The sequence below is a fragment of the Ambystoma mexicanum genome, chromosome 2p, assembly GCF_040938575.1.
Source record: "Ambystoma mexicanum isolate Mex_15411 chromosome 2p, UKY_AmexF1_1, whole genome shotgun sequence".
Classification (NCBI taxonomy): Eukaryota; Metazoa; Chordata; class Amphibia; order Caudata; family Ambystomatidae; genus Ambystoma; species Ambystoma mexicanum.
This window is the reverse complement of record NC_090923.1, coordinates 797,600,013-797,613,978: the sequence shown is the minus strand read 5'-3', so window position 1 is coordinate 797,613,978 and position 13,966 is coordinate 797,600,013. Positions and strand designations below refer to the sequence as shown.

General features: G+C 45.1%; 1 protein-coding gene across 3 annotated transcripts in view; it reads left to right on the top strand.

The window, feature by feature from the left end:
* The window catches only part of LOC138566803 (zinc finger FYVE domain-containing protein 1-like), a 730,070-nt gene that overhangs the window by 540,341 nt on the left and 175,763 nt on the right, over nt 1–13,966 (top strand). The gene's annotated exons all lie outside the window — the stretch shown is intronic.

Sequence of the window (13,966 nt, the reverse complement as noted above, 5' to 3'; positions counted from 1 at the left end):
GGTAAGGGTTTAGCTTTCAAAATCGGAAATTGGTTTTCAAGGACAAGGACCGAGGTACATAACAGATAGGATTCTAGGTAAAAGAGGTTGCTCTCAATGGGACGACGGTTTGGGTTTTTAATAGGACAATGCAAGTTAGGAGTTTGTGGGGTAATGCACACAATACACTGGCAAATTGGGTTTTCAGTTACACAGAGACTAATTCTGTTGAGGCTATACTTTAATGACTATAGTTATTAAAGAAAGACACTAGGCACAAGGGGGTTAATGTCAAATTTTAACTAACTCGTACTGTGAATTTCAATGGGGAATTAATTGATTTACTTCAAAATAATGCTAAGGATTTATACAGACAACTGAGAGATTTATCAAAGAAATTCGCTAACATACACAGGCTAATACAGATTCTACTATGGGAAGGTGAAAGAAGTATACTGGCAATTTGGGACTTTCAATTGGATTTTCAAAGGGATTTCAATGGTGTTTCAATGGGGGAGGAGGGAATATTGGATGCAATGTTACAAAAGGAGAGGTTTATGCAATTTAGGGCTAGGGTAATTTAGGGCTGAGGTAATTTGCTACTTGCAAAGTAAGCCTTAGTTCGGAATTCTGGGCAGCTAGCTGGATCTCGGGACTCTCGGGACAGCTAGGCAAGGGTTCTGGTCTCTGCACTCTCCTGGATGGGATTCTGGAGAGAAAGCTGGATCTCATGACTCTCGGGACAGCTAGGCAAGGGGTCTGGTCTCTGCACTCTTCAAGATGGTAATGGTCAGCTTTCCCTCCATCCTCTTTCTCCTGTCTCCCCGGATTATTGTCTGTGTGTCTCCCTCGGTCTAGTACAGTCCCCCCTAATATAGCCCAAATGACATCATTCACTTTACAATCTAGGGGGAGAACTCTAGACTTAATCCTACACTGGGATAGGACAGTTCACCATTCCTCTCTCCACCCCCTGGCCTTATTGGTTCATGGGGAGAGAGCATCATCTGTCTGTCATTTATTATAGTTCTTTGTTGCCAGGTCCACCTTTTAGCAAAACTGAGTTATGTATCATAACTTTAAACTTATACTAGCCATCGCCATAAGAAATAGATATGCGGTTTCAGTGGGTCATAGGATTTTTAAATGTGTCTTTTTGAGTGGGTTTGCATTTGCTGCTGGTCCATTGACACAGAGGGGTAATCCCCCTGCACAGGGCTCTTTGATTTGACACGGGGTAAAATGAAAAAACCAAGTTGTTTTTCATTTGTAGTGTTTTAGAGCACTGCTGTTCACATAAAAGGGATAACAAAAGATGTGTCAGGTTGCAATGTTGAACTCCTTGCCCCGCACGTGATTTTACAGTAAGACATGGTCGTTTTGGATGTAGTGCAGAACTTTGATGTTCAGATGCAAGAAAAACAAATGCAGGGCCATTTTTCAATGCAGTGCATAACTTCCTGTTCAGATGAAAGAGAAGTAAATGCAGGGCCATTCTTGGTGAAATGTTTAAATGCCTGCCACACATGTGCCAGAGAAAGCAAAGCACAGCTGTTTTTGGTGCCACTGTTTTATGCAATTTTTCAGGTGACTGGGATTTCTGTTTCAGGGCCTTAAATGCACCCCACGGCTCGAGCATCCCACCTTGTCCCGTGCTAACATGGGGAAGGGAGACCCCAGTTATACCATCCTGACATCATTTTGCAAACACTTCTTTCTTTTCTGATGAACATTATCCCACACTATTTTGTAACATAGCAGTAAGGATTGGCAATAGTTTATTTTAGTGTAGGCCCTTTTTATTTGACAAGACTCCACTAAGTCTGCTTTATTATTTGATGGTCGTAGCTTGCTCCAATCTTAGATTTAGGTTTAGATTGGGCGTTGTTCACACCCATTTATACAGTTTAATAAGAACCCTTGAACTGTGATCACTTGTGTCTGTCTTTACTGTTGCCACCATGAGTTCCTTACAAAAGACAGAAGGTATTCGATCCAGACGGAAATCTCCCAATACCAGGTGGAAAAGATCACCTAGCAGGAGTCAAAGGTCTCCGCAATGAACAAGACAGCAGCCTGGCAGAAGGGAAGAGTGCCATAGAGCGTCCACGCCCGAGGAGTCAAGGGAGGAGGTTGACGCTTCAAAAAGTGATAGGTCACCGCCATTATTACTTCAGGTGGACGGGAACACCCAAGAATTCCTGATTGACACAGGAGCCACTGTAAACGTGGTGAAGACACATACCAAGGGCTCAAAAGCATTGGGCCACTGCAACCGGCTGACATGGACATATACCTATATGGGACAAACACACTTTTAGAATGCAAGTGCATGTTCAAGGCCACATGCTCATACAAAGACAAATCAGCAAAATTGACCATATATTTCATAGGCGGGGAGGTACCTGGAGGAAGTATTCTTAGCTTTAAATCAGACATGCAAATGGGGCTAGTTTACATAATGTACCAAATAATGTCCGCTTATACCACCAACCCCAAGGACATGATAATTAAAATGTTCCCGTCACTCTTCAGGGGCCTAGGGAGACTCAAAGGAAAACAAATCAAGCTGCATATTAATCCAGACATCAAATCCCTTGCACAGCATTATCAAGGGACTCCCCTAAACATTCAAAAGCAAGTGGAAGACGAAATTCAATCATTATTGAGTCAAGACATCGTTGAACTTGCAACAGGGCCCACGCCTTGGGTCTCCCCCATTGTCCCGGTGCCCAAGAAAGAAGCCAGGTGGAAGAATGTGCATCTGTGTAGAGGTGAGGGCACCAAATCAGGCCATCAAAAGAGAGACACTTGTCCCCAAGAATGACCGACATGGTGCATCTGCTGCATGGCTTCAAAGTATTTTCTAAATTAGACTTGAGCAAAGGGTACCATCAATTCGAACAACATCCAGAGTCTCGATATATTACTACCTTTACAACCCATCTGGGGTTATTTCGATATAAGACTTAGCTTTGGAGTCTCATCTGCCGCTGAGATTTTTCAAAATGAGATACATCAAGTAATCCGGCACCTACCTCAATGTCTAAACTACAGTGATGACATGCTTGTATTTGGAGCCACACATAATGACACACTGTGCTGAGTATGCATGACACTGGAGGATGCAAACCTGACCCTAAATACAGCCAAATATGAGTTCAGCAAATCAACATTGAAATTCTTCGGTCATATATTTTCGAGTGATGGCCTGCAACCTGATTGCCACACCAAAGCCCTCATTGACGTCTGCAGTACAATATTTTCTGCGCATGGCCAGTCACTGCAAAAGATATATTCAAGACTTCTCGTCAGTGAGCACCCCACTGTGTCTTCTCACCAGAAAAGGACAAGAGTTCATGTGGTCAAAAGAGTGCAATGAAGCGTTCAAGGAAATAAAATCACAAATGTCGTCTACTTCCTGCATGGCCTACTAAGATCCCGATTTAGAGACTAAGTTCACTGTAGATGCAAGCCTGGTTGGCCTAGGAGCCATTCTGGCTCAGTTCAAACTAGGCTTCTCCTCCCCCTGGTGGATCATAGCCTATGCCAGTTCAAGTTTATCAACCACGGAATACACATACTCCCAACCTGAAAAAGAAAGCCTGGTAGTAGTCTGAGCAAGTGAACATTATCCTTTTCTGTATGAGAAAAGGGTTACTATCATAACAGATCATCAAGCATTCACGACCATCTACGGCAAACCAAATGCCAAAATGCCTCTGTGCATTGCACATTGGGGGCTTGAGCTAAAAGAATACTCATTTGGCATTATTCACTGCCCTGGGAAAGACCGTAATCTGGCGGATTTCCTATCCAAATATCCTTTGCCCGCAAAGGAAGAAACACAATCGCTAAAGGCAGATCAGTACATTAATTACATTGTGAACAGTGTACTCCTCATGTCGGTGACTGTACCTGAACTTGTAAAAGTAATGCATCAAGATCCACTACTAGTGAGGATCAAAGACAAGGCAACGACATGAAGGTGGCGTGGATCACAGAAAGGGGATGATACACTGTCAAAAAGTGAGCAGAAGCTTCTAAAGACATTCTATCTACTCAGAAACATGCTGTCCATTACTCCACAAGGCTTACTGCTGACGGAGAACTGAATCATCATCCTCCCTGATGCACTACATGATTGGGTAATCAGCTTGGCACACATGGGACTTCGAGGGATTGTTTCTACCAAGCTGCAACTTAGAGCAAAAGTATGGTTTCCTCAAATGGACTGCAAAATACAGCAGGCGCTTGAAACTTGTGTTGTATGCAAGGCGGTAGCATTGCACACTTTCCCAGAACCTTTTAAGATGACGCCTGTGCCACTGAGTGTGGGATGAAGTAGCGTTCAACATGTTCGGGCCACTAGCAAATGCGAAACATGTACTACTTGTCATGGACGAGATGTCTCATTTTCCTGAAATACACTTGCTACATTCAACAGCAACAGATGCTGTCATCCCAACTCTCGACAAAATATTTTTAGACTATGGCATTTCAACAACAGTGAAATCAGACAATGGCCCATCTTTCAGTGGACATGAATTTGCAATGTTTTGCTGCATACCCAGGGTTTCAGCATCATAGAATTATGCCCCTGTGGATTCAGGTCAATGGTACTGTCGAACACTTCACGGCAAATCTAAAACGCACGCTTCAAGTTTGCTTCATCACTAGGGGGTTGTTCATGCAAGCCATTCTATCAAACACCCCGCACAGCTCAACAGGAGTTTGCCCTTCAGAGCCGATGTTTGGAAGGATAATAAAAACCTCACTTCTGCAGTCTGTAAGGCCTGTGTCTGGTTCAGACACAGAGTTAAAGGTCAGAATGAAGGACGATGCAAGCAAGACAACGTTGAAGAACTATGCTGACAAAAGAAGGGTCAGAAAGTCAGAACTACGGGTAGGAGACTCTGTACGGGTGCGCCAACCGCAAGGTCTAAGGAAGCATCTGCTTTTGATCCCAACCCATGGACTGTGACAAACATCAAAGGCTCCATGGTGTCAGCTGAAGGCACTTGGTCGCAATGTCACCAGAAACTCTGTGTTCTTTAAAAGCTTGGAGAAGACCTGCAGGGGCGAGGAAGAGGCCGCCAGCATAGTGTGGTCACCCGATTGACTATGTGGACGGTGATGTGGACACTGATAATAGTTGCAGTGAAGGTGAAGACCGTATCCTGGTGACTGAGTCCGTCAAGAAGGTTGTGCGGAAACCCACAAGATGGATTGAGGAGATGTTTCTCTGTTTCCATATACAAGGTAAGTGTTGCAGAGTGCCCACGACATGCAATGAGCACGTGAGCAATGGGAGCGTGACTGGAGTGGTGCAAAGAGCGTGCTGAATAGAGAAATCGGACTTTCTCTGTTTTGCCTACGGTGCTTCGCTTGGCCCCTATCATGGCTATGTATGTAGTTCTCCGGGTGTTTACAATCCTGCATGGTTCATGTTTCTCTGAGCAATCTTTGTACAGCTGCATCACCGGTACAATTGCGATGAGTACTGAATCTGACGCTTTCCACACTGCCAACCAACATACAGGAACTGTGCAGCTGCAGAATAATCAGCATTATTACCTCCACATCCTTCTTTCTCACCCTAGTACTTAACGCAGACCTCCCTTTCTTTGGGTTCAGCCAGAGATATTTGTGTCGAGCTGTGATTCTAAATGTATTGCTAACATGGTATCAAAATGTCAGACCTCTCAAGACGTGGTTCACCCTGCTTTATTTCAGGACCCTGTAACACCTGAAGAATCGTGGCTGTCCTGGAGCTCCTTAATTGAAATAAGGTCTTTAGGAAATCTGATGTTCTTTTGGTGATCTTTGATGCAAACTGTGAGAGTCGGAAAGCTTCAATGGTGTCAATAAGCCATTGTATTTGTACTATTTCCCTGGCCTATAAGGCATCTGAATTGCCCATCCCTGAACATGTGCAGTGGCGATCCACTAGAGGCATGGCGCCTTCTTGGGCAGAAGCTCTGGAAATTTCCCTACAGTTAATGTGTAGTGTTGCCTCCAGGGCATATCTTAATACGTTCAATGGACATTATAGATCAAGAATCTGCAACATTTGCATCTCAAGGTGTTTGTGACTACATTTCCCATGATTCTCCCAATTGATGATCCTGGCTAGGGATGATGGGAGTTGTATTCTGAAACACCCAAAGAGCGAAAGGTTGATTGAAACGTGGATGACTTCTTTGGGGTAGGGTGCATCACATTGGCGGTTGTTGGTATGGCATATTTTTATGGTACTAAAGTTAGTGATGGGTTGCAATATCACTCAGTGTTAGTTGAGTGTCTCATTGGATCCCTTCCACTTTTTCATGTTGGAGTACATCTCAAAGGTTAGTACTGAGACGAGGAAGAGGGACGCAGTGGTAATGCCCCAATTACTTCCTGGTAATCTTCATTATTCCCAGTCCTACTCTTCCTTGTCACTGTACTGACAGCCCTCCTCTTCAACCTCTGGGTGTGAAAGGTCCCATGATCCTGCTTGGGAAATTGTAACCAAGGGAGTGTGTGTAAGTAAACTGGGTGTTAATCATGATGGATTCAACCTGTCATTCACCAGTTTGGCGAGCCAGGGAGAAAAATTTGCTCCAGCCCCACTCCAATCCCATGGGGCCTCTTGGAGAACAGGTGGGAAGGGAAACAGAATTTGCCCCAGATGAGAGAAAAACAATGCTGATCAATGTAATTAAGGGTATTTTTTGGGAAGAGAGGTGCTTGCCATTGAATGGGGTAGATGCGGACACTGAAGAAGCCAAGACGAGGCTGAGTAAGTCCTTGGTCAATAAAGACAAATGTCCTACACAAGATTGTTCTATAGAGGAACTCAAGCCATGCGTGAATCTGACTCTATGATCCGAGACATACTTGTATGCCACACAAACCGCGCTAACATTTTACCTACCAAAGATGTGCTCACTATTACTCAAGCAGTGGAGGAGACTGCAGTGCAGAAAAAGAAATCGCAAAGGGATTGCGTGTTAAAGATATGAATTCAGCATTCAACAAAGTAAGGAGCAAAAACAGGATGAAAATTAAGGAAGTAAACAGAACTGCAGGGCCAAATGAGAAGAGTGGCTCTATAAGGGCCTGATTTTGTGGTTACAGTGAATTTTACATTGGCAGTGATATTCTTGAATCGTCAGTGGGCCCTATGGCCATCCCTCTTTTCTCAATGCACCTCCTCCCTAGCCCAGACGTCGTCATCCCCAGTTTCACATATAGTGATTGTGTCTCCTCGCTAAGTGAGCTACAATGTTTACCTTAAGGTCCTTCGCCGTATCTCTCTGAACTCCCTCAGGGACTTCCTAACTTTCCTTACTTTGACCAGTTGTTATTGATCTATAGATAGAGCACATTTCCCTAGTCTCTCCTCACACACCCATTCCACTCCATCCGCTTCTTCCTCCCTTTCTCCTATCCCTCTGACGTCTCTCACTCTCCTCCCTTTGATGTCACTTCCTACTCTATCAATCTTCCTTCCTGTACTGTTCGACTCCCTCCTCCACACTGCTATTCCCTTCTCCATTCATTGCTACTACTCCATGCTACTATTCTCTACCTCCTCCATACTACAACTACGCTCTCCTCCAGACTACTACAACTCCCTCCTCCCAACATCTCACTCTTCCACACTACTACTCAAACATCCTCCTTTCACTGAGTATCATACACTTCACAGTTACTTCGTACACAAACTCTCTTTACCACTCTTGCCACACAAACATGCACGCTCACACTGTAGTACTACTTTTACTCTAACTAAAATCAATCCTACCTACTACTTCCTCCTCCTAAAGTCACATCCACATTCTGCCACTCTTTCATCCCTCCCGCTGGTCTGATGGTCTTCAACCTCCTCTGACCTCACTTGAATATCCCACATTTCCTACTTCCTTTGGTCCCTTTTTTATAGACCACCACTCTGTGGATTGGTTCTTTCCCTAAATAATTTGGATGTACTTAACTTTATAATGAGGGGGCTAAGCCCTGCCCACTTCTTCTGCACTTCTTTTTTCGCACATCCACAATGGCACTCCGGGTATTAGAAGTCACCGCCGTGGACCTGTGTCCTTACCCTATGGCAGTATTGGAAGCTGCACAAGAAGAGATGGGTATCCCCTTCATCGCGGACATCGTGGATATTGTAAGCTGCACCAGACCAACCCAACATGGCAGAACCATACAGCCTGGCACCACCTCAGACGGCTAGATGGTGATGCAGGGACCACCATGGGAAGAAGTACTCTCTGTAAAGCCAGAACGCAAAGGTAAGCCTTTGCATCGCAATTCGGATTGGTGCTCTGGCACTTGTTCCGGTGCGCTCCCAAACTCCTCAGCCTATTCTGTTCCCAATTTCCCCTGTCCTGCAATGCATCCATACACCACAGGACTTTCCCCTTGAACTGGGGTTTTTCCTGTTTTGGGTCTGCCCCTTCTTGTTAGAACAAACTCCTCTGTACCAACTGCAAGACCAGGGTGGCTAGTCGGGAGCCTAGTCCTCCACACGCAACCATGACCTGTGCAAACTTCAAGGTAAGGCGCAACACCAACGGAAGGGTATTGTTCCAGTGTGTTTCCAGTGATTCTTCTCACAGTAAAGTTCATGTGGAGAGTGAGGGTAGTATTTTCCCCTTTGTTCCCTGGTGGTCCAGTTATCTCTGCGCATACTCGCAGATGTTTCCTGGCAGCTTCTCTGACTGCCACATAGGACTGCCGCTCTTTCCAGCAGCTTGCTTGCTCTAGCTCTACTGATGCTCACCAGAGCCTGTGGCATTGGGCAACCTTAGTGTTGCGGGTTCCTCTTTAGTTTGGTGTTGGTTCTCTTCCCAAACTGGGGTAATGATGGGATATGGTGCTGGTCAGTCTTTAGCAGTGCAGGGTGCTGGCTCATTGACTCCGCCGATGATGCCTCTGTTGGTTTGCCAGTTCTAATAATCTTTCTTGAGAGTCTAGAAGAATGTGAGAAATACTGGAAAGCTTCTTGTACTTTAGGCACAGTTTCAGTTAATGGTGGCATGCAGGAAAACAGGCTGGAACGGGGGGGAAGAATTGGGACCCTCAACTGCCACTCTCCCCCATTTAGGGGTAGGACTGGCACTGGAAGACTCCCTGGCAGTCATCACTACCACGGATAAGAGTTTCATGCCCCGTCTTGACAGGGCCACAGTACTGGCCTTCTCACAACTGTTAGCAATCGAAGAGGAAATTAGTGGAGGGTCCAAACCACTATGCGAGAGAAAATCAACAGAAAGGTATCCGGCTGATGACAGACTGTAGCTCAGTCCCCACAGTGATGCCCTTAGGCCAATACAAGCAGAACAAGAGACTGTTATTGTTTGGGATGTTTGTGGAGACCTATGTGGCTACAAACACTATGCCATAGACTTAAAAGGTCACACAGCATTAGGGAAAGTGTATTTGGCAAAGTACGGCCTAACCATCCTAGGATGCTAAAATCAGAGAAAACTTTGGACCACTGCAGCATAGGTGACTTATTTGGAAACTGAAACCTGGGACTACGTAGTAGACCAACACAGTGGTGCTTTTGTAACGCATAGGATGCGTGAAGAAATGTGTTCACAAAATATAATTGTGAAGTGGAACGGTCCCTCCCAAACACATTTGAGACCAGTTCTTGCGACTGTGAGGCCACATATCAGGATCTGTTTGTGTGACCCGACAAATTTAAGGACAGAAGAACCAGGTGCAGGCACCAAATAGTGAGCTTGGTGAAGTCAAACTGTTGCTTTTTGTAGACCTTTGCCGCCTGAACAGGGAAATCACAAATATTGTTCACTACCATCTACGCAGTGTATCTGAGACTGTACTCATCAGGGCTTGCAAATTCTTAAAAATCCCACTAGACCTGCAGTGCGAGTTCTTTAGTTTACATACTCGACCTAAAAGAAATGCACTTACCACAAGGAGACTTGTGACAAAATATTTACCAGTGCTTTTTGTAAAATGGCGCATGTCGCCATAAGCACACTTCATATTTGGTGCAGTGCTGTCACGCATGCACAGTGAAACTTGTATTTGCCATTTACTGCAAACAAAGTGTATTTGCAGTAAATGAAAAATATGTTTCAAACATCCCCATTCTCGCCAGCAAGGCAGAGCATCATGCAAATGGTACTCACCCTTCATAAAAACTACTAGCAAATGCTAGTGGGCTAGTAGATGTAGCGAGCCCTGCTTATGCTAAACTACACTAGTATCTTTAATATAGTCTGCATGCTTATTGTCTATCGACAAATCGGGTTTCATTAAGTCGGTAGCTAACATGCTTGCCTCACACTGTTTAAAGTAAACACATGCATTCTGACAAACTTCAGTCTCTTTATTATTATTTTAATTGAGTGTGGACCTAGATTCAGGAAGCAATCTAGCACTTTATAAGTCATGGGGGGAAGAACACAGTGAGGGAATCAGAGATACAAGGGAGGGGGCGTGAACAACGGGGCAAGGGAAGGCCAGGCAATTTGGCAGCAAGGTATCTACAAGTAACCAGTGGGGGGGAAACAGGGAAGTGGGGAGGAGAGAGATCACCCACTTCCAGTTTAGGTGCGGAGTGGAGGGTGTTTGGGGGTTGGGGGTCATTCCATGAAGAAGAGTCTTGCTCCTTCCTGAAATCAAGAATCGAGGGGGCGAGTTTGGGGTTGACTGGGAGTCGATTCCATCAAAGGGCTGTCTTGTTCTTTTCTTCCTGCACCATCAGGTTTCAGGTATGCACATGCAGAGCAGCAGACAAGAAGTGGAGAGAGTCGGAGAGAAAGCCGAAGCTGTCCTGACCGAACAAATAGTAGTCCCCATCCTGCAGGCAGGCCATGACGCTAACCCATGGCATAGAAGGTAACGGGGACAGCGGGAGACCTGGTAGGGAGCAAGAGCATGAGCACCAGAATCATACTAGTTACAGTAGCCTTGCTGTAAGATAATCAAGCACAGAGTATTATTGGCACAATCCTCTCAGTGATACAAGAAAGAACCGAGAGAGAGAATGATTACAGTACTCATCCTATAAAACGGAGAGCTGGAACAACATAAAGACAGTTGGTATTTCCCCAGTGATACTAGAGAAAGAGACTTTCAGAGACATTTGAGAGAAGCACAATAAAAGAAACTCAAAGGCCAAGAACACCGAAGAGGAGGACTTTACAAAGTCAAGTGAAAGGTGAACCAGGGAGTTGGAAAAGTCCCATAAAGGACCTGAATGAGTTAATAATGCAAATAGCCATCAACTATCTAAAAATGATATATTACTTTACTTATTTATATAGTGCTCCAATTGGCCCAGAGGCATACAGGCACATAACAAACAACAAAAAAGCCAAAACAACAACCTACAAACCGCAGAAACGAATTAACATAAAACCGAAAAGTCAGTAATCAACTTCACGTCCGATGAAACTCTCACCATGCTATTCCATATGGACAAGAAGGATGGCAGATTACTTGTTCCACACCCTACCAGAATACAATCTCTAAGGGAACCCTTTCCAGGAGAAGGATGTCATTCTCTTGGGCTTTAGTTGTTTTGTCTTCGTGGTAGGGTCACTGCAGCTAGTTTTGGTTGGAGGACAGACTGTTTGCTTTGGACTTCACAATGGACGACAAGCACCCAAGTAGTTTTGTTAGGCAGGGACCCAGAACAGGAATAGCGAGGGCTTTTACTTATTTCAATAAAATATCTGTGAGACTACCAAAAACTTGTTTGTCTCCTCCTTCCAACCTACTACACAGGCTAGCCATCGGTAGGCCTTTCAAAAGGGCATTGCTTGCATCCAGGTGTGAGAGGAACAAGACTTGGGCAGCAGATCCAAAGAGGCTTTCTGGACTGTAGGCCGTGATGTTCCGCAGGATCCAAAGTGGGTACCAAGCAATTTGTCTTCCTTGCTGTGGGCTGCTTAGAGCAACGGTGTCTATTGATGACAAACTGAAGGGACTTGGCGCAGGTAGCCAGCCGGGTTGTGAAGCCCTCAAGGTTCAAAGCAAAGAGCAAAGTCTGGATATCGGCATGCTCATGTTGTTGGTCAGCAGTAGGAATTCTCCCTTGGAGGGGTTCAGCTTCAGATAAGCAATGGACATTTAGGACTGGATCAATGTGAGACATGCGTTGGATGTCTTTGATGAGGATATCTTGGAGTAGAGCTGTGTGTTATCTGTGTGAAGCTCCACAGAGTACATCTTGCGATGCATAATAATTGTTGTGATGTATGTGCTTGGGAGGGTATGGAACTTGGGGGTAGACTATGGAATGCCCAGCACATGATGTGGAATGTTATTCTTTGGCTACAGTCAGTTGGCTTGCTGTTATGCTGGACATAGGTTGGGGGTCTTTCTTATGTATCTTATGAAGAAACCATTATAACTTCAACTAAGAAGCATGTGGAGGCCATCATTACATTGGCAACAAGGATTGAAGGTCCTGCTGGATGCAGAGGAGGTGATGCAAGCCCCAACTACTGAAGACTGTTGAAAGCTGCAGCCCAGTGTGGTGATAACGCTGTAGAGGTCGGAGTCTGAACAGACCTGTGTGTCGTGTCAGCTGCAGAACGTGAGAGTGAGCAACACGGAATATGAAATCCCAACGTGTGAGTGGTGAGAGAGGCGGGAGCACCGCCATGTTTATGGTAAGCGTCCTGCTCTGCGTATATGGATATGCATAATGATTGAACATTTGATATATGCATGCATGTCCACTGCAGCGCCGTGACTGAAATCGCTAAGCCATTGATGTTGAAATAGAGACCCCAAACCTGGAAGGCAGCGTCAATTATAGTAGGCGCGCAGGACTTGCAAAATATAGATTTTTAAAATATGCGCATACGGACGCTGGAACGCAGCAACACTTGGAACATAACCGCGCTCCCCTGCAGTGCACGACTGACAACGTGTCATCAGCTGTTTAGTCGATCAGACGTGCATCTGAACTGGCATCAGGAATGCGAGCGTCCCCTGGCAACAACGCTCGCGTCCATAGTAACAGGCTATGAGAAGCAGCTGGCAGTGACGTTTCTGCCTCACTCGACTAGTGCGGAGGACGCGAAAGCTCTGTTTCATTAAAGGAATACTGTGCAACACTTGTGCATGTCCAGGGACCCTTGGGGAAGGGCACGCACACAAGTCCCTTTCATTTGGTGTGAAGACCAGGAACTTTCAAAACGGAAGGTGAGAATACTCTTCATTACAATCAAACCTCAGTTTATACAAAAGACCGGGTGAACCACGGGTGAAGTAAATTAGACATGAGGGGGAAAGTCACACCCTGTTCACGATAATGCCTAAAAATATGCAGCATAATACAGGACACTGCGCAAGAGGGGATAAGGGTATTATCACCGCAAGGAAGAGATAAACTCAGAGAGAGGGACAGCAACCATGGCCGTGGCAGGGGTTCATGGCCCGCCTTTATGTATGGCTAGTCCTGGCCCCCATGAAAGTGAAGTAGGCTGCCTGGAAGAAGGGATTTTTACATTATGTAAAGGCAGCTTGTGGGAATACTATATCGCTGAGGGTAAGGTGTCACTCTTAATGCATTTTCTTGGATATGAAGGTCAGAGGATTTTTGACACCTTACCAGAAATTTCAGAACTGGATTATGAAAGTGGCGTCGGTGAATTTGACAATGCATTAATAAAACTTGATCACCACTTCGTCAAAACCAGTACTGTATTAGAAAGATATAACTTTGGAGTGAGGGAACAGCGAGAGGGAGAAAACGTGGAAGAGTGTATTAATGCACTGTGTTATCTAGCATTGAATTGCAAATTTGGAGAAAAGCTGGATGAGCACATACACGATTCACTATTCAAATGACAAAATAAGGGACGAGATATGGTTAAAAGACGAACCAGATTTGGAGGAGGTGGTGGAAATAGCAAAAAGGGTCGAGCACACAATGCAATGTGTAGCGAAGTTGGCGAGGAAGGAGAATAGGCCCATGTCAAGTGAAGTATTAAGAGTGGAT